This window comes from Mus musculus, chromosome 1, assembly GCF_000001635.26.
Source record: "Mus musculus strain C57BL/6J chromosome 1, GRCm38.p6 C57BL/6J".
Classification (NCBI taxonomy): domain Eukaryota; kingdom Metazoa; phylum Chordata; class Mammalia; order Rodentia; family Muridae; genus Mus; species Mus musculus.
In genome coordinates, this window is record NC_000067.6 from 168,677,115 (window position 1) to 168,703,910 (window position 26,796).

The 26,796-nt window shown below is 39.6% G+C and overlaps 1 long non-coding RNA gene across 3 annotated transcripts in view; it reads right to left on the bottom strand.

Moving 5' to 3' along the window:
• Window positions 1-26,796, bottom strand: part of Gm34320 — a 70,052-nt gene that overhangs the window by 15,620 nt on the left and 27,636 nt on the right. For 2 of the 3 annotated variants that reach the window (XR_373691.2, XR_373692.3), the window contains one exon: window positions 629-737. The exons of the other annotated variant lie outside the window; for it this stretch is intronic. This is a non-coding gene — a long non-coding RNA (predicted gene, 34320). The remainder of the gene's footprint in view (window positions 1-628; window positions 738-26,796) is intronic. 3 annotated transcript variants of the gene reach the window in all.

Below are 26,796 nucleotides of genomic sequence, written 5' to 3' on the forward strand. Positions count from 1 at the left end.
TGACAGTTGCCGTGACAGGAGGAGTAGCAGTGTTGATGAGAACAGTTTGCATGAATCCCACCTGGGCCTTTTCTGTTTTATTTTTACCTGCAATCTCTTCCCTGTTTGCCTCTCTGCTTACCCCTCCCTCACCTCCCAGTGTCTTCCTTTCCCCTCCCTTCCATTCCTTCCATCTTCACTCCTCATGCATGTTCCTGCCTCCCCCTCCTTGCTTTTCATTCTCCTGTTACTATTTCCACTCGGGAAATTTCTTCTCTCTCTCTCTCTCTCTCTCTCTCTCTCTCTCTCTCTCTCTCTCTCTCTCTCTCTCTCTCTCAAAGCTACCATCCTGACTAGAGAGGTTAGATCATTATTTTTCTTTAAAAAATGCCTACAACTAATTATTTTGAAATGTATAATTTATCTCTGTGTCTGTATGGACCATGGTTACAATCCAAGCCCAGGACAGGGGACACAGTGAAATATCTGTAATTTGTATTTTCTCCTTAGGATATACTCTTCATTATTTTCTCTTTACAAAAATAAATGAATGAATGAATGAATGGATGAATGAATGAATAAGCAAGCAAGCAAACCTTCCAAATTAACATAAAAACATAAAGAAAACCTTTGCCGTTGATTTCCTTACCAATGCTGAAAGAATGAGATCAAGTGCGTCTTAGGGATTGGATGTGCATAGTCACGTCTTAGTGCGCGGGGTGACAGGCTGTTCCTCCTAAATAATTGAGGAGCACTTCCTGGGAAACAATATGTGATCATTAGAGAAATACCATTGAGAGAAGCGACTTCTTGATAATAGAGGAGGCTTTGGTTTTGCATTTGGTAGAGAATCTAATCACAGCAAGTAACTTGCAACAACCCACTTTGCAGTGGAAGATCCACAGAGCTAGACAAAAATCAATCTGACTACAGTACTTAAGTGACTCCTGTATTCCCCACATTAAATACAGAAGTCTCTCTTACCCTTTGAACAAGGAGAAAAGGGAGGGAGGAAAAAAGGAAGGAAGGAAGAATAAGGAAGGAAGGAAGAAGGAAGGGGGAAAGGAGGAAAAGAAGAAAGGAGAAATGGAGGGAAGAAAAGAAGGAAAGCAGGCAGGCAGGCAGGCAGGCAGGCAGGAAGGAAGGAAGGAAGGAAGGAAGGAAGGAAGGAAGGAAGGAAGGAAAGAAGGAAGGAAAGAAGGAAGATAGGGAGGAAGGAAGGAAGATAGGGAGGAAGGAATGAAGGAATTCTGCAAGAAACCCTAGAATAAAATGGTGTGGGCATTACAAGATCCATAATCCAAGGGTCTGGTCTATGTTTCCTATTTGTTGTACTCTACCCATCCTTTGTAGCTCTTGTTTCCTATCCCCACCTCAATGTTCTGACTCTGAAACATGTGCATTACAATTTTCTAGGTCAACTTAATTCCCATCATTTTACATACAATGAGCTTTGTGTACTACCCATGCCCTCACTAGTCTGACAATACAGCCACAAAGATACCAGGCATTTGTGTTTGGGTGCATGGATGTAAAGTCTTAAAGAAGCAGTTAGGAGACTGTGCAGTCCTGAGAAGTCCATCTATCTACTTTGTGTTTTGGAGGGGATGCTTTTTAGCCATTTTAGGTGTGAAATTTTGCTCTAGCCAGTAGATGTAATGCTCACATTTCTTGGATAGGCAAAGCCCACATTACATTTTGATGAATTCTGGAGGTAATTACTCTGATAGAATATCCAGCTACTAACATACCAAAGGAAGACTTCATTGGTAAGATTGGACCAAGCTGCACCATGAGTGTTAAGACTCTCGAAATTCTTACCTGGGTTATTATAGTTCTTTAGCATACATCTCTGTATTTTCAGTTTCCCATATTAATCAGAAATACCATTCCGCTAATATTGTTACTGATAGGCCCCAAACTCAGTTTCATATGAGCTTGATTATAATGTTTAAGTGGTTATTGTGAACATATAAAAATGAAATTAATTTATTATTTCTGATAAATTCACAAATGTAAGCAATACATTCTGAGTACCTTATCTCCCCACCCACTTCCTTCTACCTGCAAGTCTCTATCTTTCTATTTTATATTTTTAGCTTCGGGTTTTATTTTATTCTATTTTTAGCTTCATGAGTCATTGGGTTTAACCGTGGCCACATGCACAGTCTATTCTAAGATTTTATTTTTCACACATTGATTATTTTGAGTTTTACAACAGGTTTGGGAGGCCAGATGAATATTATAGCATTCATGTAAAGAGTTTATAGGAAACTGTTAAGATTAAGTGACTTAGATATAATTATTTGGCTCTCAAATAGAAAAGGGGACATGAAATTTTCCTTACTTTACTTAGCATTACATTTTCACTAATTGATGTCCCCCTGGTCTCATGTGTAGAGAAGTCTTAAGGCAGGAACAGAGAGGACTATTATTAATTCTCCAATGGCTGGGAATTATTGCTCTTGCCTCACTTCCAGCGTACAGTATAATTTATAGCTGCCTCTCAAAATCTTTTTATTTTCACATCCCATCTCTCTTTAAAAAGTTTTGGGTACTATTCAGTGATTAGGAAAGAGTTGTGTCAAGACTATTACTGCCTTAGGCAAATGGTGATAATGATTACTAATGGGAAAACCTACAGAATTTGAGCTCTTCACAGTAAAATGATATGAAGATCATAAAGGATAAAATGATTTCTGTATTATTTTTAAGATGTAGTTCACTTGAAATTATGTGAAGATTGGGAATTCTGCTTTATCATCATGGCTCGGTGAGCTAGTTAGTTATCGAATATTGAATTTTTGGACAATCACATTTCCTAGAGCTGTATTAATAAAAATGGATAATACTTATTTTTATAGGAGCACTTTGAAGACACTTGAGGATAATATAATATCTTACATTTACGCCTTAATAAATTCAAACTATCACAAGACATCATGGCTTTTCCTACATGGATCAGATAGTTGTGGATGAAGGAAAGCATAAATGTATAAGTGGATACATTTCCTTATTTTCACAGTGTAGCAAAATAAGCATGGTTACTCCACTTAGCTGATAAATGGAAAGACAGAGTTGAAGTGCTTAGAATATGAGGTAGAACCACATTCAAACCCAGGTTGTTTAAGTCTGTAGTTTTTTTTTCCTACTAAACCACAGGCACCCTTAGAGTCCCATTCTGAAAAGCTAGAAAACCTTTCACCTTGTGATTGGCTCTCTTGTGTTACTAGAATGGACAATTTGTGTGGCTTACTAGACATGGCATTAAATCATTTGGCACTAACCCATGCCAGCTGATGGGCAGGTATTGAAAAGATAGAATAGGCCACTTCATTTCATGGGTCCATCAACATCAAGAAGACCATATTTCTCTACCTCTTAGAATTCAATAAATGCAATTCTGGCTTAGTAAACAGGCGCATTTGCAAGCTTGCTATCCAGTTCTAATAATGTGGTCCCAAGGCCACTAGAGAACGCAGGAGAGTGGAAACTTTGGGATCCATGGCCAACAGAAGCTATCCCAGCCCAGAGCATGGTATTTCCCCTGCCTTGTCTCCCGAGTGATGTTATATAAAGCCCCATGACACGAGGAGAGATCAATAGCACTGGAAAGCAAAGAGCTAAGTCAGTTAACTTCACATTTCATGTGCATTGTCCCAAGAATGAGGCTTCAAAACTCAGAAAAACGTATGCCTGTTTGCATGTGGTCAACAGCAAGACTCAGGATTGTCTGTGCTAAGATCATTACATGGGGTACGGCCAAGGGTCACACAGTTGTGTAGGAGGTTCTTCAGTGTTTGCTATGTTGCTTAATGTAGAACAGTGGGATGAGTTCACTGTAAGGGACATATTGCACATGGAAGGGGTTTCAAGGCATGTATTCAGTCATGTATTTCCATTACTCATTTATATACATTGAATTTTCTACTTGAATTGAAATCCATTTTAGAAGGAGGGCAATGAGAGATATAGAAAGGTAATTATAAGAGTGGGTAGCAGTGTCTAATGATGACCTAAGTCGAATATACACATTTATAAGAATATCCTAATAAATCTTTATTTACTCAATTATATGCTGAGCATAGCAGAATTGATTTTCTATGGCAGTAATGATTATTGCCACGGGCAATATCACCTTATTATTCTAAATACCTACTGTGTGTCACACATTCAATATGTGTCACTTACAATATGTTTGGTATTTAACTCTTGCAATTTTTTTTTGTAGAATTAGGTCCCTTTTCCATATTATAAATGAGGAAGTTAAAGTTTAGAAGCTAAGCAACTTGCCAATCATATGATTAATTAATAGAGGGGAGATTCAAACAGTGGGCTCATCAACTCAGAAGTCTCCATTAACGACGAGGTATCCCTGCCACTAACCTTGTTGATATTGTGTCTTCCTGCCTTCCTTGCGTTTACCTTTCCTGTCAATCTTGTTGAAATCTCACCCAGAGATAGTGCGCATGCCCATTCCCAGTGATGTCGTTCCTGATTCTCTGATGCTTATGTAATGCTGTCTGCATCACTCACATCTTTGACTTGGAAAATAAGGTGATCATTTTAGGATGAGTGTTTCATCACGACCCAAGAGCCAGTACTCCTCTCTTCCAAACAGACCTGATGCACCTGATGCCCCTCCCTCTGACGATATGAACTTCCGGTCCTCCTTAAACCTCTCCAGGGATGGAATCTCTACAGTTGAAGTAGCCCAGCTCAACATTTCCTCTCCTTAATCTAAATGCATGCTCCTTTGCTTGCTATTCTGTAGCGTGAGACTACCTGCTCATAGATAATGCAGCCTGTGAAAGCCTTCCCTGGGCTGGCATGCAGTAACCAGGCAACCCTTTGCCTTTGCTTCTCTCACTAACCTTTTGCAATTCTTGTGACCTTTCCTCCAAAGTCTATTTTTCATCCCTTTAATCTTTTTGTCACTGCCCCTCTAACCTCTGGCATCAACATCAAGGAGACCAGGTTCTGACACACAGAAATGCCACTCGCAGGTGGCAGGCAAATTGGCATGCTTAGCACAGCCCCGTGCTCCCTCTGGGGATTAATAATAAATACTATTTGATGATGAAATCGGAGTGCATTTTCTTTTCAATGAGACAGTGTCAACTGTTTTCTTCTGAAATAGAAATGAGCAGAATACAAAATTGAACAGCCTTCATTTCTCCCCACTCAGGAGGCTGTTATTACTGATCTGTTTGGCATTCCTCCTGGCTGAACTCAGACAGGAAGAGACTTAGCAGGTGCCACTGCACCTTCCCTGGATAACTAGCTATTATTTATGAGAAATTGGAGATGAGTACTTTGGGTGCTTTGTTTTCCTGCCCTCTATTTCCTGATCTAACTGGTGCATCTTCAATTATTAAAGCAGGTGACTTTAACCATTATGCTACAATACAGTACCAAGGCAGAGCAGAAAAATCATATATATATGTTTTATATATATATATATATATATATATATATAGAGAGAGAGAGAGATATTAAACAAACATATGAATGATTAATTCTCCCATCATTTGGTGGCATTTTATATTTCACATATCTTAGATTTGGAGTGGTTTTAAAAGTGAGTGTGGTAAAAGAACAGAAAAAATAATCCAAAATTTTGTAAAGTGAGTATGGTAAAGGAAGAGGGAAAATAATCTATTCCAAAATGTTCAACTTCCCAAGTAAGAAATTCGAGGTTTTGAGAGACTAAAATACACACACACACACAGATGTAAAACACATGTAACACACATATGTAATACACACACATACACCCACATGTAACACACACACACACACACACACACACACACACACACACACACACACACATACACACACATTTATACATGTCCTGAATTTTCAATGATACAGTGTGTGTCAGAATGTAGGTCTTACTAGATCCATGCTGAGATTTAAACGTGAATACCCTTGTAGGCACATGTGTTGAATGCTTGGATCCCAGCTGCTAGCACAGTGTTTTGAGGAGATGGAGACATTAGGATTAGTGCCTACCTGGGAGAAATAAGCCACTGAAGACATGTCCTTAAGGCTAATTCTGGTACTTAGTCCCTTCTCTCTGCTGCTTTATGGGATGAGCAGCCTCTGGTACATGTGCCCACTGCCTCATTGTGGGCTCAAAGATCATCAGATCTAGTGGTGGCGGGTGCGAATATCTGAACGTCAAGCTAAAACAAATATTGCTTCACTCCAGACATATTGCTCACAGCTCATTTCCAGTCTGTATATAGCACTGCCACACTATCTGCCCTGTGCTCAGAAGGCACTAGGTCCTCTATGGCAAAGGGAAAATAAAATGAGAATCAGGAAATTCATAGAGTGACTCCCCCACACACATATGGTGATATTAATGTTCATACATTTACATTAGGAATGGAAGCCAGTAGTTCAGACTACCTTACCCCTGTATCACTCCTTCCTGTCCTTTAAATGTCCCATTGAAGACTATAGAGCAAAATTAATTCTTCATTGGGATGCATAGAAAGATACAATGCTTTTCCTGTATAAAGGAAAATCCACAGAAGTGTTAAATGCCATAAAAGGGTAACCAGTAATAATGCCAAAGATAGGTAAGCCAATGAAGTCTACACTAAACTATGAATGCCTTATTAATTACCAAATGAATGTCTCTAAAGGAAAATAAACTTTTAGATATATCTACAAGAAGCGATATTAAAGCCGAAAGGGAGGGATGGTTTCTGTGGAGTAATATAAATAAGAAAGTTTAAAATAAGCCAGGCATGGTGTTGCATACCTATAACTGCAGCACTTGGGAGGCTGAGGCAGGAGAATCCGGAGTTTGAGACCAGCCTGTGCTACACAGCAAGAGATGTGTTTGAATATTGATGAATAAATCATTGGTTGCACTGGAATTCTTGATAAGGTGACTTGTTAAAGATAAAGATGACACTGGGGAAGCAAGTTAGTATTCTCTGTAGAAAAATGCTCAAAGTCAAGCCAAGGAAAACTGAATTTATTTAAATGCTTTGAGGTTTTTCAATATCACCCAACAGCTCAGATGATAACATCCACATAAGTTCCCAAGGTTGGCTTAAAATAACTTTCACAGAGCCCCACATTTGTCAGCCACACGCTTGTTCTAGTTAAGTTTTGTAAATAGTTTTTAGGAGTGTGCCTTTCAGCCCATCTTATTTCTATGCCGTCACAGACATTTTCCTAGCCAGGGACCATAAAGAACTTGCTGCCCAGCCTCCCACTCACTAGGGGATTACATGTGACAAGAAGAAACTTAATCCAGTCCCAATGGGACTTCAAAAGCAATTCAAACTGAGTCTTTCCATCTTTAAAATGGATGATCAGATGTGTACTCTTGATTTGTAGACATGTGGCTCTTTTGATAGAAAAATGTTAAAGGTAAACGCTATAGGAAAATAATCAACAATTTAAGAAGTATTTATTGGAAAAACGCAGGGCTCACTGGCAACGTGATATGTTCTGTTCTGTTCTGTTCTGTTCTGTTCCATTATGTTATGATATGTTATATTCCACAAAGTAGCAAGAAAGGCACTAATAGAAAATTAGAAACTCTTCTAAACCCACCTATAATCTAGGGAAAGCGATTGAAGATGCTAGTCTGGCCTGGAGAATAGATTGGTAATTCCAGAGCCAAGGAAGCAGGAACATGAAAATCCCTCAAACATGATCTAACTTGATTGACAAATTGGCAAACCCTGGGCTCAAGTTATAGATCCTATCTCAATATATGAGGTGGGGAATGCCTCAGAAAAACATCTAATGTCAACGTCTGTCTCCACATTCACTCAAACACATGATCTGACGCACATGCACCATGCATGCTACATACAAAAACCAACATACTGAAAAGAAAACAACAACAATAAAAGTGTCAGTTGATGAAGAGAAGGACACCATCAGAAAAATGCATGCAGTGACCCAGTAACACCCACCATTAAGCTCATGTGAAAGTACTGAACAAAATCACTGATGGTCCAGATGAAAAAGATAATGTGCTCAGCCTGGACCCTACTTCAAAACTGTGGCTTCCCAGAGATTGCTTCCATTGCTTACAGGGGAGCTGGGGACTTCCTGGAGATGCTATGAAGTGCCATCTAAAAGAACCATTATTCGTTGTGCTGCTTTTTGGCTAAGATCCATTGATGACATCTGTTTGACTTGCCATACAACAAAGTTTCGAAGTGTTTGGCATGTCCAGCATGACTTTCAACTTTTTTAAGTAGGAAATTTCCTGTCAGAACAGCTGAAGTGTTTATCTCTACCCCTCCCCATAATTTTCCACTTTCTTTTTATAGGATGGCTTTCAGGAGTGTTTATCATGTAGCTCTGACTTTCTACTGCATTATAAACAAGACAGTTGAGCAATTTTCACAATATAATTCTTAAATGAATTCCAACAATTCATATTTGCACTATTTTATCACTTACTAAATGATTTTACCAAATCCATGAAATAACACTAAGAAAAAACCCAATAAAAACAATTTTGTATCTTAAAGAGACAAAAAAAAATCAGATTGTTTGACCAACAGTCTATAGATGCTATGTCCAGATCTTAAATCTAATTATTAATTTTCAAAATTCTCTGTCTGTGCTCTCTGGACTATCACCTACCCAGTGTACCATGCATAGATTGCATAATTCATTCATATGAATATTTTATTCACGAATAAAAAATGGTAATTTTTATTTGGGAATCTTAGCTTGTTCCACAGCTTGAGGATGAATGGAGCAGAGTCATCGACACTCAAGGAGGTCACAGTTTTCTTACTTAGAAATTTTCTTACTTTTAGGGAATGCCTGAAAAATAATATACAAAAGTCCTCAAGGGGTCAATAGTGAGAAATGAAAACCAATGCTACCTATGGATAAATCCATAGTAAGTGAAAGCCATTGTTTATAGTTTTAAAAAACTTAAATGGCTTTGTTTCCAAATGCACCATTTTTTATGGAGTCTATGTTTTCTGAGCAGCCAAGGACAAGACTGCAGTCATTTCTGCACAGCCTGTGCAATAGCATCATGGTTCTGGCCTCTAACTCCAGGACCTATGATGAGAGGCGGCATAATGAAGGCATGTGAACTCTAAGTACCACCATCAAGATCCCTAATATGAGCAGAGTTCTCTCTGAGGCAGGCAGCCTTTCATTGCTCCACAAAGCCCTAGGAGAGAGAAGGCTTCCAAAGAGAAGTGGCCAACACAGTGGGTAAGTGGCCAACCACCATGTAGGGCAGAGTGACAGTCTAATTGCCAACTGCTGTTGATTGATGTTTGTCTGCTGGACAATTAACCCAGCTGACCACTAGCTACTACCATGGTGACAAAGGCACTCTTCTTGTTCTCTAAAAGTCCACGATTTCCAGAGAGGAGTTTAAACTACCTTTGCTCTAGCTCACAGACCACTTTCTCCCATGCTTTCTGTTGCGGTAGACTTGCACATGAATGCTGGCTGACTGCAGAGTTCCTGGCCATCAGAACAGGAGACGGTTTGAACATTGCAGAAAATATTGGTTTCTTCAAGACCTTCCAACATTTTTTTAAAACTATATAAATAGCTTGAGGTGAGAGAAAGAGAAGGCAAGTGCTGACAAGAGGGTAAAATGTTTCTTTTCAAGAGAAAGGGCGCTAGGATGTCCCTGTTGTTATAGAAAAGATGGGTGTGAGCGAAGCAAAAGTAGAAAGAAAAGATACGGAAGTGTATGTATTAGAAGATTAGAAGACATCAAGTCAGTCATTTAATCAACCTTAGCTTTGAAATTTCAATTGGGAAGATACATGAGATTTTCTAAAATACTTCTGTGTTTGGTTTATTTCCTAAAATACGCCATGGGACCACAGACTGCATCAACGGAATCTTCACTCTGCAAGTCTGTGCACAAGATTTCCCACACGGAAATGTCACTGTGGGAAAAGCTCCAAGCTTGGCACCCCCCAAGTTCTTCGCTCTGCTTTTAGAAGTTGTGGAACCACGTGTTCTCAGGACTCCTTTCACTCCCCATTTACTTTATATTGCAATATAAAATGTTTAACTGCTACGGACAAAAAGAAAACTAAAAATATACTTAAATAGCATTAATTTTTTTTGAATGACAAATCGTAGTTTGCTTTTCTCATTCTTCAAATGAATTTAGGATAACTTTGTTTGTTTGTGCTTGCTTGTTTTGTTTTGAATAACAAAGATTTTACCAGAGATATAAAATAAAGTTTCATCAGGACATAAAAGTTACATTTCTTTCTACTTCAAAGCATTATAAAGCTGGTATCCAAGAAGCAGCTAAGAACTATTACCTAGTGCGAATGAGCAGGATGGATGTTTTTCTGTCTGTGTCACAGGCATAGGTACTATTATACACACTCTGTATCTTTAAGTTCATTCACTCTCCTTTTTAAACGGTCACCCAGGCAAAGCCAAGATCTCAAAATCAGAGTCTCCTTCCCTTCATTTCCCCTTTATTCCCTCTTTCTTTTCTTTCTTTCTTTCTTTCTTTCTTTCTTTCTTTCTTTCTTTCTTTCTTTCTTTCTTTCTTTCTTTCTTTCTTTCTTTCTTTCTTTCCTTCCTTCCTTCCTTCCTTCCTTTCTTTCTTCCTTTCTTCCTTTCTTCCTTCCTATCTGTCTTCCTTCCTTCCTTCTTACCTTCCTTTTTCTCTCTCTCTCTCTCTCTTTTATTTTAACTTCTTTTTCCCCAAGGCTAAGCTCCCCAAAGTGAAGACTAGGGGAGACTCAACACAGAGTTGAGAATCCCAGGGTCTCTCATTGTGTCGATCCCAGGAATTAGCGGAGTTGAGTCTGTCCTGGGTCTGAGTTCCTGTCCCAGTCAGCCTCATAGGCTAACCACTTCTTTTCCTCTACTGGGTTTTCCATTACACAATGAGCTCAGCATCACAGGGAGAAGAGCGCAAGCTAAGGATGTCTAAGATACTCACTCGGCTTCGTGGAAAACCTGGTTGCCTGAACATTTGCTTGACCTAGATTGTCTTAAATAAGAAGAAATCTTCAAATAAGTAGTAAAATTGATCTGACTTTGTCTGGGCAAAACCTAATTCCCTGACTTAAAGATATTACCAAAGAGCTCATCATTCATGCAATACAGCTAATTCAGTAATAAGGATTTAAATATTTGAAGCCACATAAACTGGGCTCTTAAGTCACCCACTTGTGACTGCTCTCTGTCTAGAAAGGTGACAATCCATGTTTCTTACTGATGATTCTTAGGTAAATATTTCAGGTTGTTCCCTTTTTTTGTTTTTTTCCTAGAAATAGCCGAAATCCATTTTTTTTTAAATTTAAAAGCTGTTTAGTGGTACTATCATTAAAACCTACTAAATTTGCTGGTGCTTTTTCTCTTCTGATTCATTGAAGCAGAAGCCCTGGTTCCTGAAGGAACAGAAGTTGAGCCCTAAGAAACTCTTGAATTTGCAGCTGAGGTCATATCTTACAGATGGCTGGTGCCATTTCAGTATAAATATATTCTCTTGTGATCTTCTTTCATGCTGGCTGTAGAGAAGCATCAGTCAAGTATACAACCAAAAATTCTAATTTTGCTTTTCCAGATCATTCTGCTTTGCTTAGGGATAGCGATTATTCATTTAGAGAATGCAATGACAGCGTTTAAGTCATAAACACTTCATAGGTTGGGAGCAAAGTAGTTTGACCTCAAGAAATAGGAGATCTGGGCTTTGATTTATAGTAAAGCATTTATGTAGGTTTTGCTTTAATTCTTCAAACGAGTATTCATTTGTCTGATGATTCTAGAATTATTCTTTTGTAGTTACCCAGTGCCCTAAGTATTGATATAATGGAATTAAATAATTGTCTGATCCAGCTCCACAGATGGCCCCTGGAGACTGCACTTAGAAAAGTTACACTCGCCTCATGACTTTTCTATATTTATCTGTACATTTAATTTCTCTAACCTGTTGAGCATGGACCACTTAAAACCAGACTAAATTTGCATGCTCCTATATTAAATGGGACATCTTATATCCCAGAAGCTCTTTGACAAAGGTCTTTCTAACTCCCTGTATTAACTTATTGGTCAGGTGGTGGTGGCATACGCCATTAATTCCAGCACTCAGGAGGCAGAGGCAGGCTGATCTCTGTGAGTTTGAAGCCAGCTTGGTTTACAGAGTGAGATCTGGGACAGCCAGAGCTATCCATAGAAGAAACCCCTGTCTTGAAAAACAGACAAACAAACAAATACTATGAATAGCCTAAGATAATGCTTCCAAAGCACGAGGGGCATGGTACCTTTTTATACCATACTAAATCTTACAGCATATTGTCTGCCAACTTCAAGATGATTAAATAAATTCTTATCCAGGATTCAAGGTAGCAAAAATGTGGTAGCCTATCCAGATGGATAAGATCCGAGTCAGTAGGGAGAGGCTAGATTGATTCCATTGACAGAGAGGACCTAGTCTACCTCACATCAACAGGGTTTTGGACTCAGAACTAGAAGACACCATAGGGGTTTCTCCTTTGTTGGAGAGATATTTCCTCTATTGAAAAAACTTTCTGTCTTTGGAGTGAGCAAGGAGGCATATGATCAATCAAATAATTTAGAAAGGTCATGAAGATATATCAGGTAACTTACAATAGAAACACCTGAAATTTACAAGGCTTAGGAGATTCAGAAAGTGGCAAGACTCGGACAGACAATAAACAATTGCTGGGTAAAAGACACTCCTAAAGCATAGAACACCTGTAAAGAACAACTGAAGGTGGATTTTTATGGCTCAGATACATTTTACTTTGAGGAAATATGTTATACTTCGTTGTGTACTATCACTGTGCTAAAATATCAAAGCAAATGGTGCCACAAAATTCCATCTACTCTCACTATTTGTGGAAAATGCTGTCTTTTTTCCACTGGATGGTTTTAGCTCCTTTGTCAAAGATCAAGTGACCATAGGTGTGTGGGTTCATTTCTGAGTCTTCGATTCTATTCCATGATCTTCCTGTCTTTCTCTGTACCAATACCATGCAGTTTTTATCACTATTGCTCTGTAGTACAGCTTGAGGTCAGGGATGGTGATTCCCCCAGAAGTTCTTTTATTATTAAGAATAGTTCTCTTTATCCTGGGTTTGTTGTTATTCCAAATGAATTTGCAAATTGCTCTTTCTAACTTTATGAAGAATTGAGTTAGAATTTTGATGGGGATTGCATTGATCTGTAGATTGCTCTCAGAAATATGGCTATTTTTACTATATTAATCCTGCCAATCTAGGAGCATGGGAGATCTTTTCATCTTCTGAGAACTTCTTTGATTTCTTTCTTCAGAGACTTGAAGTTCTTGTCATACAGATCTTTCACTTTCTTGGTTAGAGTCACACCAAGGTGTTGTATATTATTTGAGACTATTGTAAAGGGTGCCTTTTCTCTAATTTCTTTCTCAGCCTGTTTGTTCAACTGGAGGTCAGCATGTAGAAGAATGCAAATCTATTCATTCTTATCTGCTTATACAAAGCTCAAGTTCAAGTGGATTAAGGACCTCCACATAAAATCAGATACACTGAAAATAATAGAAATTTTATATTATAAATAATATAAAATTTATTTTTATTATATTAATAAAAGAAAAGAAAGTGTGGAAGAACCTTGAATACATGTTCACAGAGGAAACGTTCGTAAACAAAACACAAATGGCTTATGCTCTAAGATCAAGAATTGACAAATAGGACCTCATAAAATGGCAAAGCTTCTATAAGGCAAAGAACACTGTCAATAGGACAAAACGGCAACGAACAGATTGGGAAAAGATCTTTACCAGTCCTACATCTGATAGAGAGCAAATATCCAATATATACAAAGAACTCAAGAAATTAGACTCCAGACAATCAAATAACCCTATTAAAAATGGGGTACAGAGCTAAACAAAGAATTCTCAACTGAGGAAACCTGAATGGTTGAGAATCACCTAAAAAATGTTCAACATCCTTAGTCATCAGAGAAATGCAAATCAAAACAGCCCTGAGATTCCACCTCACACCAGTCAGAATGGCTAAGATCAAAACTCAGGTGACAGCAGATGCTGGCGAGGATATGGAGAAAGGGGAACACTCCTCCATTGTTGGTAGGATTACAAGCTGATACAACCACTCTGGAAATCAGTTTGGCAGTTCCTCAGAAAATTGGACTTAAAATAATCTGAGGACCCAGCTATACCACTCACTGGCATAATCCAAAAGATGGCTCCAACATATAACAAGGACACATGCTCCACTATGTTCACAGCAGCCTTATTTATAATAGTCTGAAGCTGGAAAGAACCCAGATGTCTTTCAACAGAGGAATGGATACAGAAAATGTGACACATTTATACAAATGAGTACTACTCAGCTATTAAAAACAATTAATTCATGAAATTCTTGGGCAAATGGATGGATCTGGAGGATATCATCCTGAGTGAGATAACCCAATCACAATAGAAAACATATAGTATGCACTCAATGATAAGTGGATATTAACCCCAAAGCTAGAAATACCCAAGATACAATTTACAGACCACATGAAACTCAAGAAGAAAGACCAAAGTGTAGATACTTTGGTCCTTCTTAGAAGGGGTAACAAAATACTCACAGGAGCAAATACGGAGATAAAGTGTGGAGCAGAGACTGAAAGAAAGGCCATCTAGAGATTGCCCTACCTGGGGATCCATCCCATATACAGTCACCAAATGCAGTCACTATTGTGGATGCCAAGAAGTGCATGCTGACAGGAGCCTCATATAGCTGTCTCCTGAGAGGCTCTGCCAGAGCCTGACATATACAGAGATGGATGCTTGCAGCCAACCATTGAACTGTTCATGGGGTCCACAATGGAGGAGTAAGAGAAAAGACTGAAGGAGCTGAAGAGATTTGCAACCCCATAGGAAGAACAACAATGTCAACCAACCAGAGCTGCCAGGGTCTTCACCACCAACCAAGGAGTACACATGGAGAGACGCATGGCTTCAGCTGTATATGTAGCAGAGGATGGCCTTCAAGGGGAGACATCAATGGGAGAAGAGGCCCTTGGTCCAGTGAAGGCTTGATGTTTCATTGTAGGGGGGTGTGAAGGCAGGGAAGTGGGAGTGGGTGTGTGGGTGGGGTATATCCTCATAGAAGCAGGAGGAGTGGGGATGTGATAGGGCGTTTCTGTCAGAGGGAAATTGGGAAAGGGGATAACATTTGGAATAAAATGTCCAAAAAAAATTCATCTACTAAAGAAAATTAATAGGTGTTCCTATACAACTGACCATTTTTAGCAAAATATAATATGTGTGTAGCACAAAATACGGCAGAACTAAATAGGAAAATTTACCCTAGAATACATAGGGTTAAGGACAGCTTCTCTGAAAATGCAGGAGGCACTGACTCTAGAAGAGAGCTTTGTCTGTAGCCTCATGCTATCATTTTGTTTGAAGCAGTAAGAACCTTAAGAAAACACAAAATCAGTCAGAGCTTTGGTTGCTCTGTATAGAAAGCACAGGGATTTAAATATATCCTTCCATGATTTGATGAGTTAAAGCATGTGGAGGACTGTGGGTGGGGCTCAATAAAATTTCCAGCCTTCCACCTACTTCCCTATCCTGATATGATGTTAATATGCAAGAATGGTCATGCCGATCCACAGTACATGTTCAGTCAACATTCCTTCAAGTGATTTCAATGTCAACAAATTTATTTTTAAAATGTAGTTAACATTTCCATCTTTTCTGGGACATTTGCATTTTTACTGTAATATGGTCTCTGGACCCAAGAGGGCATTTTTTTTCCAGTGTCAGTATTCAAACAGTACTTTTCCATTTCCATCAAAATATTCTACACTTATGTACAGACTAGTTGTGGCTCTTTAGGTATGTTTAACATATGCAAATAACTTGCAAGCCCTTACTTTTTCAGGGTGGTTGCTTAAGCATTGACACAATTTATTGCACTTTGTTCCATGTTCAAATTATGAGGATATTGGATGGGAGTGAAGACAACTTGTCATTTCGGCTACATGGTGGTTGCCTGAGAAGTGAGGCAAGGGTGAAGTTTTCACAAGAGATGCCAGAGGAGATTTCTAGACGTTACTACAACTTTTGTATCTCCTTAGTCTAGAAATGTGCCTAGATTCAGGACATGGACCACTTACGTGAGGCAAAGCAGGCATGGCTTCCCACCATCCCTTCATGTGTCTTCACTTGGGCAGCAATGACAAATGCAGGGGGAGCACTCAGGCAACTGGAAACTCTGAGATCAAGAGCATCAGTAACCATTCTACTCATCCGGCCCTGTGCAGAATGGAGGCACAGGCTGTTCTTAACACTCTAAAAACAACAACTCCCGTGACTTCCCAAAGAAAAAGAAAAATCCCAGGGCCATCTGAAGACACATGGCATAAGATTGTGTGTTTATGTTGTGTGTTTCTTGTGAGTGAATATGCATGTGTACATATGTGTATGTGTGAGTACACATATATGTGTAGGTGTACATAAAACATGGTGTGTGTTGTGTGTATCTGTGAGTATGCATGTGTATGTGTGTGTATATGTGTGAGTGGACATGTATGTGTAGGTGTGCATATAAATATGGTGTGTGTGTATGCGAGTGCATGTATATATGGTACCTGTGCGTATGTGTAAGTAAAAGTGGACCTAGATTAGAGAGGAAAGATTCCTTTCTCCCGGTTTAAACTCTTTGCATTAAACTGCTGTGCCCATGCTCTGGCTATCGCTGGGTTTCACTATGAAGCTGATGGCTCCTTTATTAGATATTAGCTTGAGGTTGTACCATCAACACGTGCAACTAAGATCTATTCCTCTTACCCCCAGAGTCACAATGGAACCATTTATGTTCGCTGTACTCAAGTACCCTTCCCTACAACATGGAACAATCCAGGAACTGGGGAAAGTTCCCTGCCACTCCTCTCTTCTACAGATTGTCTTGTGACAATATACACACATAGGATAATTGCCAGGTGATCGATGTGAGCTTTGAAAAAGAGATGTCATATAAATTTAAGGCATTATCATGATTTCCATTGCTGGATTAATTAGGTCATAACACAGTATAACAATAAAGATGCTACCTAGATCTATTTTAATTATCTGTTTTGAGGTAAAAATATGGCAGGTGTGTAGATATCTGTTTTGATGTCAGGATGTGACACTCATGCAATGTCTCCATGTAAGTGGACTTACTCAAATCATGGAACTGCTACACTTGTCTAATGCTCTGCTGTGTCTTTTTTGTTTTTGTTCCCATCATTATAATTAATATATTCTCATTAAACCTCTCAGCATAGTTATTAGGGAACTGCAACTTTAAAAAATCTGTTACAATTCACTGTTTTCAAGCAGCCAATCTCTTCCCTTTTCAATTCTCATCTGAGTCATTCCAAGTCCTGTGCAGGGCCAGGTTCTCTCTTCCAGCACTCATGGATCTAGGATGACCTAAAACGAAGATGATCACTTCTGGGTCTGCAGCAGAGAGACTGAGCAGATTATTCCTGGTCTGAATTGCCCGGTACTGACTTTATAAATAACACAGTCACACCCTTGGCTCACTCTGGACTATTCCAGGTGTTGTCTAGCATGCCTACATCATTACTAATAGAGACACCCCTTCTGTCGCACGAGACATTCTAGGCAAAATGTAACCCTTTACGTTTTTGCTTTTGTATCTAAAAAGGCAACACAAACTCTCAGCTTCTAGTAAGTGTTCATAAACACTTTCATAATTATTGCATTTATTTATTTTGGACGGATTTGCTGGTGTGTGTGTGTGTGTGTGTGTGTGTGTGTGTGTGTGTGTGTGCGCACACGTATACTGTATTCACATTGTGTGTATAGATATCAAAGGAAAACTTTCAAGATGATTCTCTTTCTAATGCATGATCCCCAGGGATTGGACCTGGATCTTCAGGTTTGGGGTAAGCATCTTTACCTGCTGATCTATCTCTCTGAATGAGAATTATGTCATCGCCCGCAGTGTTGTGAGACAATGACCTTGTTTTTCTGCCTGATAGCATGAGTTTTGAAGAAGACATGCCTGATCTCATCTTTAGGGATTCTCGTCTGACTGCCCACCTCTGGTTTAGCTTGACAGGAGATTTCCTACTTTACAATTCTCATTCCTAGCAGACACACACTTCCTCAAACTCAAATGGACACTGGGGACTCAGTGATAGTGTCCCCAAGGTATAATAGACAGATTTCTTCCAAATATCTACATTGTGCCTTTAAGATTTAAGCTCTCACATTGGTTTGCCTGCTTCTCTTCTTTGTAGTTGGGTGAAATAAAGTGAGTCAAAGTAGTTGCAAAGTACAGTTGCATACTCTGTAAAGGCAGGAGGAAACTTTAGGGAAAGGTACCAAGCATGAGCCAGCCAATATGATGATGGCTTGTAAAGAAATGGACAACAGCTTCTTTCAGCCTTCCCTAATTCAACAACAGGGGCCAGCTGCTTCTGTCCATTGGTTAGCTGCAAATATCTGCATCTGACTCTTTCAGCTGCTTGTTTGGTCTTTTGGAGGGCAGTCATGATAGGTCCCTTTTTGTGAGTGCTCCATAGCCTCAGTAATAGTGTCAGGCCTTGGGACTGCCCCTTGAGCTGGATCCCACTTTGGGCCTGTCACTGGACCTTCTTTTCCTCAGGCTCCTCTCCATTTCCATCCCTGTAATTCTTTCAGACAGGACCAATTATGGGTCAGAGATGTGACTATAGGATGGCAACCCCATCCCTGACTTGATGCCCTGTCTTCCTGCTGGAGGTGGGCTCTGTAAGTTACCAAGGCTGAAAGAAACTGAGAAGAAGGGCGATCCTGTAGGAGGACCCACAGTGTCAATTAATCTGGATCCCTGAGATCTCTCAAATACTGGACCACCAAAGAGACAGCATATATCAGCTGATGTGAGGCCCCCAACACACATATACAGCAGAGGACTTCCGGGTCTTTGTTCATTCAGAGATGATGCACCTAACCCACAAGAGACTGGAGGCCACAGGGAGTTTAGAGGTCAGGTGGGGTGGGGGGGTGGAAGTATCCATGTGGAGACAGGGGGTGGGGAGGAAGTGTGGGATGTGGAACAGTCTGAGGGTAGATAGGGTTGGGGTGGGGAATGGAATATGGAGTGTAAAAAATAAATTAATTAAAAAAAATGGAAAAACAAAAGAAATGGAAAAGAAAGGCTAGATATAGATGCTAAGTGCAAAGAGCAAAGGCAAGACCCATGTTGACATATAATCAGGAACTTGCACTTTGATGGATGCTTGCTCAATGGGTGAACACTTGGGTGGGTGATTGTTGCAAACAACCCTGAGATGACCCACCTTTTATAACTGTGTGATCTAAGTACCTGGGAGCGCTGTGAACCTAAAGGGGGCAGCCATGAGTCGGTACTCTCCTATTTTCCCAGTGGGATACTTTCTGGATATGAATGCCTTCTTGGAACTACACTGGCACTGACTGTTACAGTGTCAATGAATATACTCTTGATTTATAACCCCTGACTCTTGCTTGCTCTTAATTCCAAGAAATCATCCTAAAACTCAGGCTATCTATGATCCTTCAGTACTGTGTCCTTCCAGGCTTAAGTTGGTCCTAGGAAATAGTGTAGTCACTAGTGCCAGACTGGAATCCCTCAGAGAGGAAGAATAAAAATTTCATGCTCAAACCAAAAAAAGGACTTAATATTTACAGTCTCACACTACCATTTAGATTGTAAAGATGGTCTGGAAATGGTTTAAGTCTGTGTCTAGGTGGCATTTTCTACACACTGCCATATATACTAACTACATTTTATTTTTTAAATTTCTATATGTTGATGATCTGATATCTGTGACCTCACGGACCATGAGGAAACTTACCTGAAGGGCTTAGCTAAGTCTCAGATACAGTGGGCAGATTACTTGTAAGCACGATTTAAATATTCAATCAACTGTTACATACATTGACCTTTTAATATGTTTAATAGCTTCCAGAAGATGTATGACACATGACCTCCAGAATGCATAGATATAACCATGTTAGGATCAGACCTAACAGGGATCATTTTATCGACTAATTGGATGGATGTTCATTTCAACATCTGTTAAAGGAAAAGTTAATGGACTAATGGTTTTTTGTTTTAATTCTGAGCCTTGTGGGCAAACTTGCCATTTTGTTTAGAATTTATAAAAATTATTAATCCTTGACAAGTTTTCATCAGTAAAATTTTGCTACAACAGGGTGAGATGACCAATTTATTGATCCTGATCATAGCAGTTTAATATAGCTACTTAAGGCTACCATGGTACTATTGGTATCATCATACGTTCAACATGAGTAGACTTGACTGTGTTCCAGTAAAATATTATTATTTAGTAATTATTTTTATTACATTTCCTAAACATATTTATGTCTTAGAATGTTATACATGTGAAGTTCAAAGAACAGTTTGCTGGAGCTACCAGGGAATTGACCTTGGATTGCCAGATTTGGCAGCAAGCCCCACTAACTGCTGAGCCATTTTGCCAACCAATCCAATAAAATATTATCTTTAGAACAGATGCCAGCTAGACATGTGTCAGGTTGGGTTGGCTCATGGGCTGTGGTTAGCCAAAACCTATCTTTGGAAATTTAATCTCTATGCTTGCATGATGTACCAAAATAAATAAATGTATAAATGTATAAATGTATAAATAAATAAATGTATAAATAAAGAAATAAAGAAATAAAGTCACAATGCACTAGGGTAGGTTACTCAAAGATAAATTCTTAGGCTGTCTTAAAAGAGAAAAAAAATGTATTGGTAGTCACTTTTATTTTCTATAGTTCTTTCCCATTACTTTTGTCAACTTCCTCAGTGTGTCAGTAAATTGGAAGATCTCATTATTTAACAGAAGGGCAATGTTTATTGGACTTGTCAGTGAAACACTGTTGTAGATATTAGAGAGAAAAAAGTGTCTCAAAGAACAATGTATTGCAATAAACTTATGGTTTATCAGTATTTAAACAGGGCTGTCAATATGGCTCAGAGGATAAAGACACTTGCCCACAAGCCTCGGGACATTAGTCAGTCACTGGAACCTACATGGCAGAAGGAGAGAACTGATTTTTGAAGGTTGCCCTCTTTCCTCCACACCTTCAACATTTTATGCACATGCATACATTGCTTTCAATACTAAAGAAATGCAAATAGATATGTGTCGCTTGGAATCCTTTTCTAGTGCAGGGGTTCCTGCTATATTACTGGTGAACATGTGCCTGGCTGGTGTGAAGATTTTCCAAATCTCTCCTCTTAGTCATTTCATATGTTTATTAACATATGGGCAATTAAGTTATGAGCTGATCAAATGAAATTAGTGAACTCCAAACAATGACACCATTGCATACACTAGCAAGGGTTTGGTGCAAGGATCGTGATATAGCCGTCTCTTGTGAGACTAGGCCGGGGCCTAACAAACACAGAAGTGGATGCTCACAGTCAACTATTGGATGGATCACAGGACCCCCAATGGAGGAGCTAGAGAAAGAATACAAGGAGCTAAAGAGATCTGCAACCCTGTAGGTGCAACATTATGAACTAACCAGTACCCCGGAGCTCTTGACTCTACCTGCATATGTATCAAAAGATGGCCTAATCGGCCATCACTGGAAAGAGAGGCCCACTGGACAGGCAAACTTTATATGCCCCAGTACAGGGGAACGCCAGGGCCAAAAAATGGGAATGGGTGGGTAGGGGAGTGGGGGGGGGAGGGTGTGGGAGGCTTTTGGGATAGCATTGGAAATGTAATTGAGGAAAATACGTAATAAAAAAATTAAGAGAAAAAATTAGTGAACGTTGGTAACTGCTTACATATTGAATTAATACTAATTTTGTATTTGAGGAATACATTGTGTATTGGCTGTGTACATGTACAATGTATACTGACTAAATCTGAGTAATTAAGGCACGTGTTTCATCATTACAACTTTGTGTTTGGAAACTTGTAGTCCCTTTCTATTAATGATGCCTAAAATATTTATCAGTTTATTTTTTGGACTAAAGTCACGTTCACTGTTCTCTAGGTGACATGAAATTATTTCTTTTGTTTAGTGTTTAGGAGGCAACTGTGTAACTTTCCACTTCCCCACCTTCTTTCCTTTTTCAGCCTCTAACAATCATCATTATGATTCAGATTGATTTTTAAAGGATTCCCATATAGTGTTGTTACTCTTTTTCTGACTTATCACTTTCTATTGCAAATCACAGGCTATGGGATGGTTATTCATCATGTCTGAATGGTATGCCTTTGTGCATATACACCAGATTTTTCTCACCAAATGGGTAGACATCTAGATTGATTCCCATTTTAGATCTAGTGACTAGTGCAGCAACAAGCACAGATTTACAAGTGTCTCTTAGATCCACTGAGACTCCATTCACACATACACACACACACACACACACACACACACACACACACACACACACACACACACACACACATATCCAGAAATGAGACAGAAAAGAAGATCATGTGATGGATTCATATTTAGTTTCTTGAAGAACCTTCATGTTCTTGCCCATAATGGTTTTACTTATTTATACTCCCTTAGAAACAGTGACTCAGCGTTTCTCTTTTGTCTTTTTGACAAGGACAGGTCTGATGTAATCCTTCTTCCCCATACCGGGCTGTCTAACTTGCAGTTTAGCTACCTTTCGGCAAAGGCATAGAGGACTATCAGTGCTGCTCTTTCTTACAAGTAAGTGCCTTGTTGACAAGGGATGTTGCTAGAAAGAACTGGAATATTTGATAGTTATTTCTGTGTGGCAACTTTTCTGGGTTGAGTGGCAATAATATAGCTGTTCAGCATTAATTCTGGGTGAATCCATGAGGTTTTCCCCATAGAAGATTGGCATATGAGCTAGCAATCTAAGCAAAAATCCAAGTGAATAGGTACCACCTAGTCTACTTGAGCATAGAAAATAGGATGAAAAGGGAAGAAAGGAGAACTTTTCTGTTAGTCTAATTGAACAGGCTGCTCTAACATTCCTTCCTTGGACATCAGAATTCAGAATCATCCATCCTTTGGACAGCAGGATCTGGACCACTGTCCCTCTAGGAATCTCTCTGTCTTTTAGTCTTTAACTTGTTCAGCAACATTGATGTCTCTCATTGTAAGGCTTCTGACAGTTTGTATGCTACTGGTATCTCTGGCTCTCCAACGTAGATGTGATCTATGATTTAACTTTTTATCCCTATCCTGAATGAGTTTGTGTGTGTGTGTGTGTATGTGTGTGTGCGCGCGCGCGTGTGTGTCTATACATATCAATTCTATGTCTCTGGCACACACTGACTGATATAAAAAGTACATTACAAGCATTGTCATCTTTGGTTCTATTTTGTAATGGAGTGTGGAAGAATCATGGCATCGCAATAGTTCCAGCATTTCTCAAAGCTTAAGTTCAAAGCCTCCTCTGAGACTCAAAGCAAATTCTTTTTTTTTCATCTTTTTTTCCATTTTTATTAGGTATTTAGCTCATTTACATTTCCAATGCTATACCAAAAGTCCCCCATACCCACCCACCCCCACTCCCCTACCCACCCATCAAAGCAAATTCTTAATTATGAGTTGCTGCAAATTTAAACACAAAACCAAAAGCAAAAGACAACAAAAACAAAAATTATGTGCTTCTGACATATGATGGTACAGGGTAAACATTTCTGTTCCAAATGGTAAAAGTAAGAAATAGCCAGGCCTAAGAAGCAGGTACAAGACCAAATTCCATCAGGGCAAACAGTGAATCCTTTAGCACCATGGATAGGGTCCAGGGAATGTACTAGGGTAACATGCACTTCAAAAGACATGGCCAGCACAGAGTTCATGTTAACTGTAGCCCTCAAGGTCTCTTTCTTGGGCTACTTCTGCATGCTGCCTGTAGCTTTCCTTGACAGATACTATGCTACTGACGTCCATAACTGACAAGAGTCCCAGTTACAGCTTCCACTTTACTCTATTAGCTTAAAACTCCATGCTCTTTGTCATAGGGTTTTGCTACTGTGAATAGATGCCATGAACAAGGCAACTCTTATAAGGACAACATTTAATTAGGGCTGGAGGTTCAGTCCATTATCATGAAGGCATAAGCATGGCAGCATCCAGGCAGGCATGACACAGGAGATGCTGAAAGTTCTACATCTTCATCTGAAGGCTGCTAGCAGAATACTGACTTCCAGGGAGCTAGGATGAAGATCTTAAAGCCCACACCCACAGTGACACACCTATTCCAACAAGGCCACACCTACTTCCACAGGGTCACACTTTCTAATAGTGCCACTGCCTGGGCCCAGCATATACAAACCATTACATTCCACTCCCTCATAGGCTTGTTCAAACTTATGAGTCTATGCGGAATATACTGGCTGTTTTTGTGTCAACTTGACACAGGCTGGAGTTATCACAGAGAAAGGAGCTTCAGTTGAGGAACTGCCTCCATGAGATCCAGCTGTAAGGCATTTTCTCAATTAGTGAGTAAGTGGGGAGGGCCCATTGTGGGTGATGCCATTCCTGGGCTGGTAGTCTTGTGTTCAATAAGAAATCAAGCTGAGCAAGGCAGAGGGAGCAAGCCAGTAAGTAACATCCCTCCATGGCTTCTGCATCATTTCCTGCTTTCTGACCTGCTTGAATTCAAGTCCTGACTTCCTTTGGTGATGAACAGCAATGTGGAAGTATAAGCAGACCCTTTACTCTCCAACCTGCTTCTTGGTCATGATGTTTGTGCAGGAATACCAACCCTGATAGGGGCCATAACTAAACCTAGCACAATAAAAAATATATTTAGTCCAACTTCCAAAGACCCCATAGTGTATAGCCATCTAAACAATGTTTTAAGTCCAGAGTTCAAGGTTTCTTCTAAGATTTATCCAATCAATTGACTTGTAATCCCCAAAGCAAGACAGGAAACCAGCTGGACTAATTCCAAACTCTACATCTCCATCTCTGATGTCAAAGCAATCTTCAGATCTTCAACTCCTTTTTCATCTTTGTTGACTGTAACAAACTTCTTTCTCCTGGGCTGGTTCCAGTCCCTGTTAGGAGCTTTCTTCAGCAGATAGCCCACAGCTTTGGTATCTCAAACATATTGAAGACTTTCCAAAGCAACCTCAATGTTACAGCTTCTTGTTTCAATGTCTGGGATCTCTACAAAACCTTCTGGGCTCCTCCAAAGGGCTGCCATTACTTCTCCAGCTCTGCCCTCTGTAGCACTCTAAGCTCAGGCTTATCTACTCCACTGCTGCTGCTGTTCTTGGTGATCATCCCATGGTACTGAAATCTACACTACCCATGAGTTTTCCACTGCAAGTAGGTTTCACCAATAGCTTCTCACCGTCCATCTTCATGGTGTCAAGCCTAACCTCCTTTGCATCATGCCTTCAGTCCTGGGCTGTCAACTGCAACTGAAGCTCTACCTTCTCCAATGGTTTTCCATGGCCTTTCACAGTGCCAAGCCTCAGCTGCTCTTCATGACCCCTTCATGCTGTCGAAACCAGTATCATTTGGATGACTCTTACATATTACCATTGGTAGTCACAGGATTTCATCCTCTACTGGTACCCACGTTCTGTTAATTAACTTTTTACCACTGACCAATACTTGTGAGAGACTACTTTCTTCAGAAGGGGAAGAGTTTTAGTTGAGTTGTGTTTGGGAAGTTTTTATTTGTAGTCCTCTTACTCTGCTGTTCCTGGGTCATGGTGAGGCAGAACATCATGGTGGCAAACCTTTGGAAGAATAGAGCTATTCACCTCATGACATCTAGGGAAGCAGATAAATCGAAAGAGGAACCAGGAACAAGATATACCTTTCCAAGTGCCCGTCCTAATGTCCTACTTCTTTCAATTAGGCTCTATCTCCTGATAAGCTTAGCTGTGAACTCTGTAATGGGTTAATCCTCTAATGGAGCTAGACCTTCATGACCCATCAAAACAAAACAAAACAGAACAGAACAGAACAGAACAGAACAGAACAGAACAGAACAGAACAGAACAGAACAGAACAGAACAAAACAAAACAAAACAACACACACTTGCAAACAAACCTTTAATACACAAGTCTTCAGGAAATAGTTTTAGACTCAGACCACAGCATTGTGTCTGTTGAATTCACATTTTTTTTTGAAGACATTATGTTTTCTGTAAGAGAAGGAGGCCTGAATTGGCCCTCTTGGCTAAATGACATTGAGTATTTCCCGAAGCATAGTCCTTCAGTGTCAGGGCTTGATTGGAAAGGGCCATGGTATCTGAATCCATGGCCTCTTCTACACTGCACTATTGTTTCTGCATTGCCTGCAGGATGTTCCTCTCTTCCTGATGGATTTAAGTACTTGTGATCTCTAATTAGGACATGTATTGATCAAACCCATCTTAGTTTGTCAGAAAGGGTTTGATGCTATCAACTGCACGATAGAAGCAGCCTAGATCCCCACTTTTCTTCCTTTCACTTGTGATCCTATTCCCCGTGTAAAGAGGAAATTCCTTCTTTCTAGAGTGGGATGCTGCGCATCCAAGCACAGTGAGTGCTTTCAAAGCATGAATGATTCCCTTCACTTCTTTAGGGTACCACTGATGGTCAGATTCATTTACTGTTAAACCCTAAAGGGAAGGAATTCACACATATCACAGAATAAAAAGGCTTTCTTTTCCATGGCATTTTACCTGCTACCTAGACAGAGAAGCATGGGCAGCCTTTAATAACGCTTCTGTCTATAGTTCATGATAAAATTGTTCATTGTTGATTTGACTTTTTATTCAACTAAAAGGTAAGACAGTTTCTTTGACTTCATATTTATAGATACAACTTTTAGT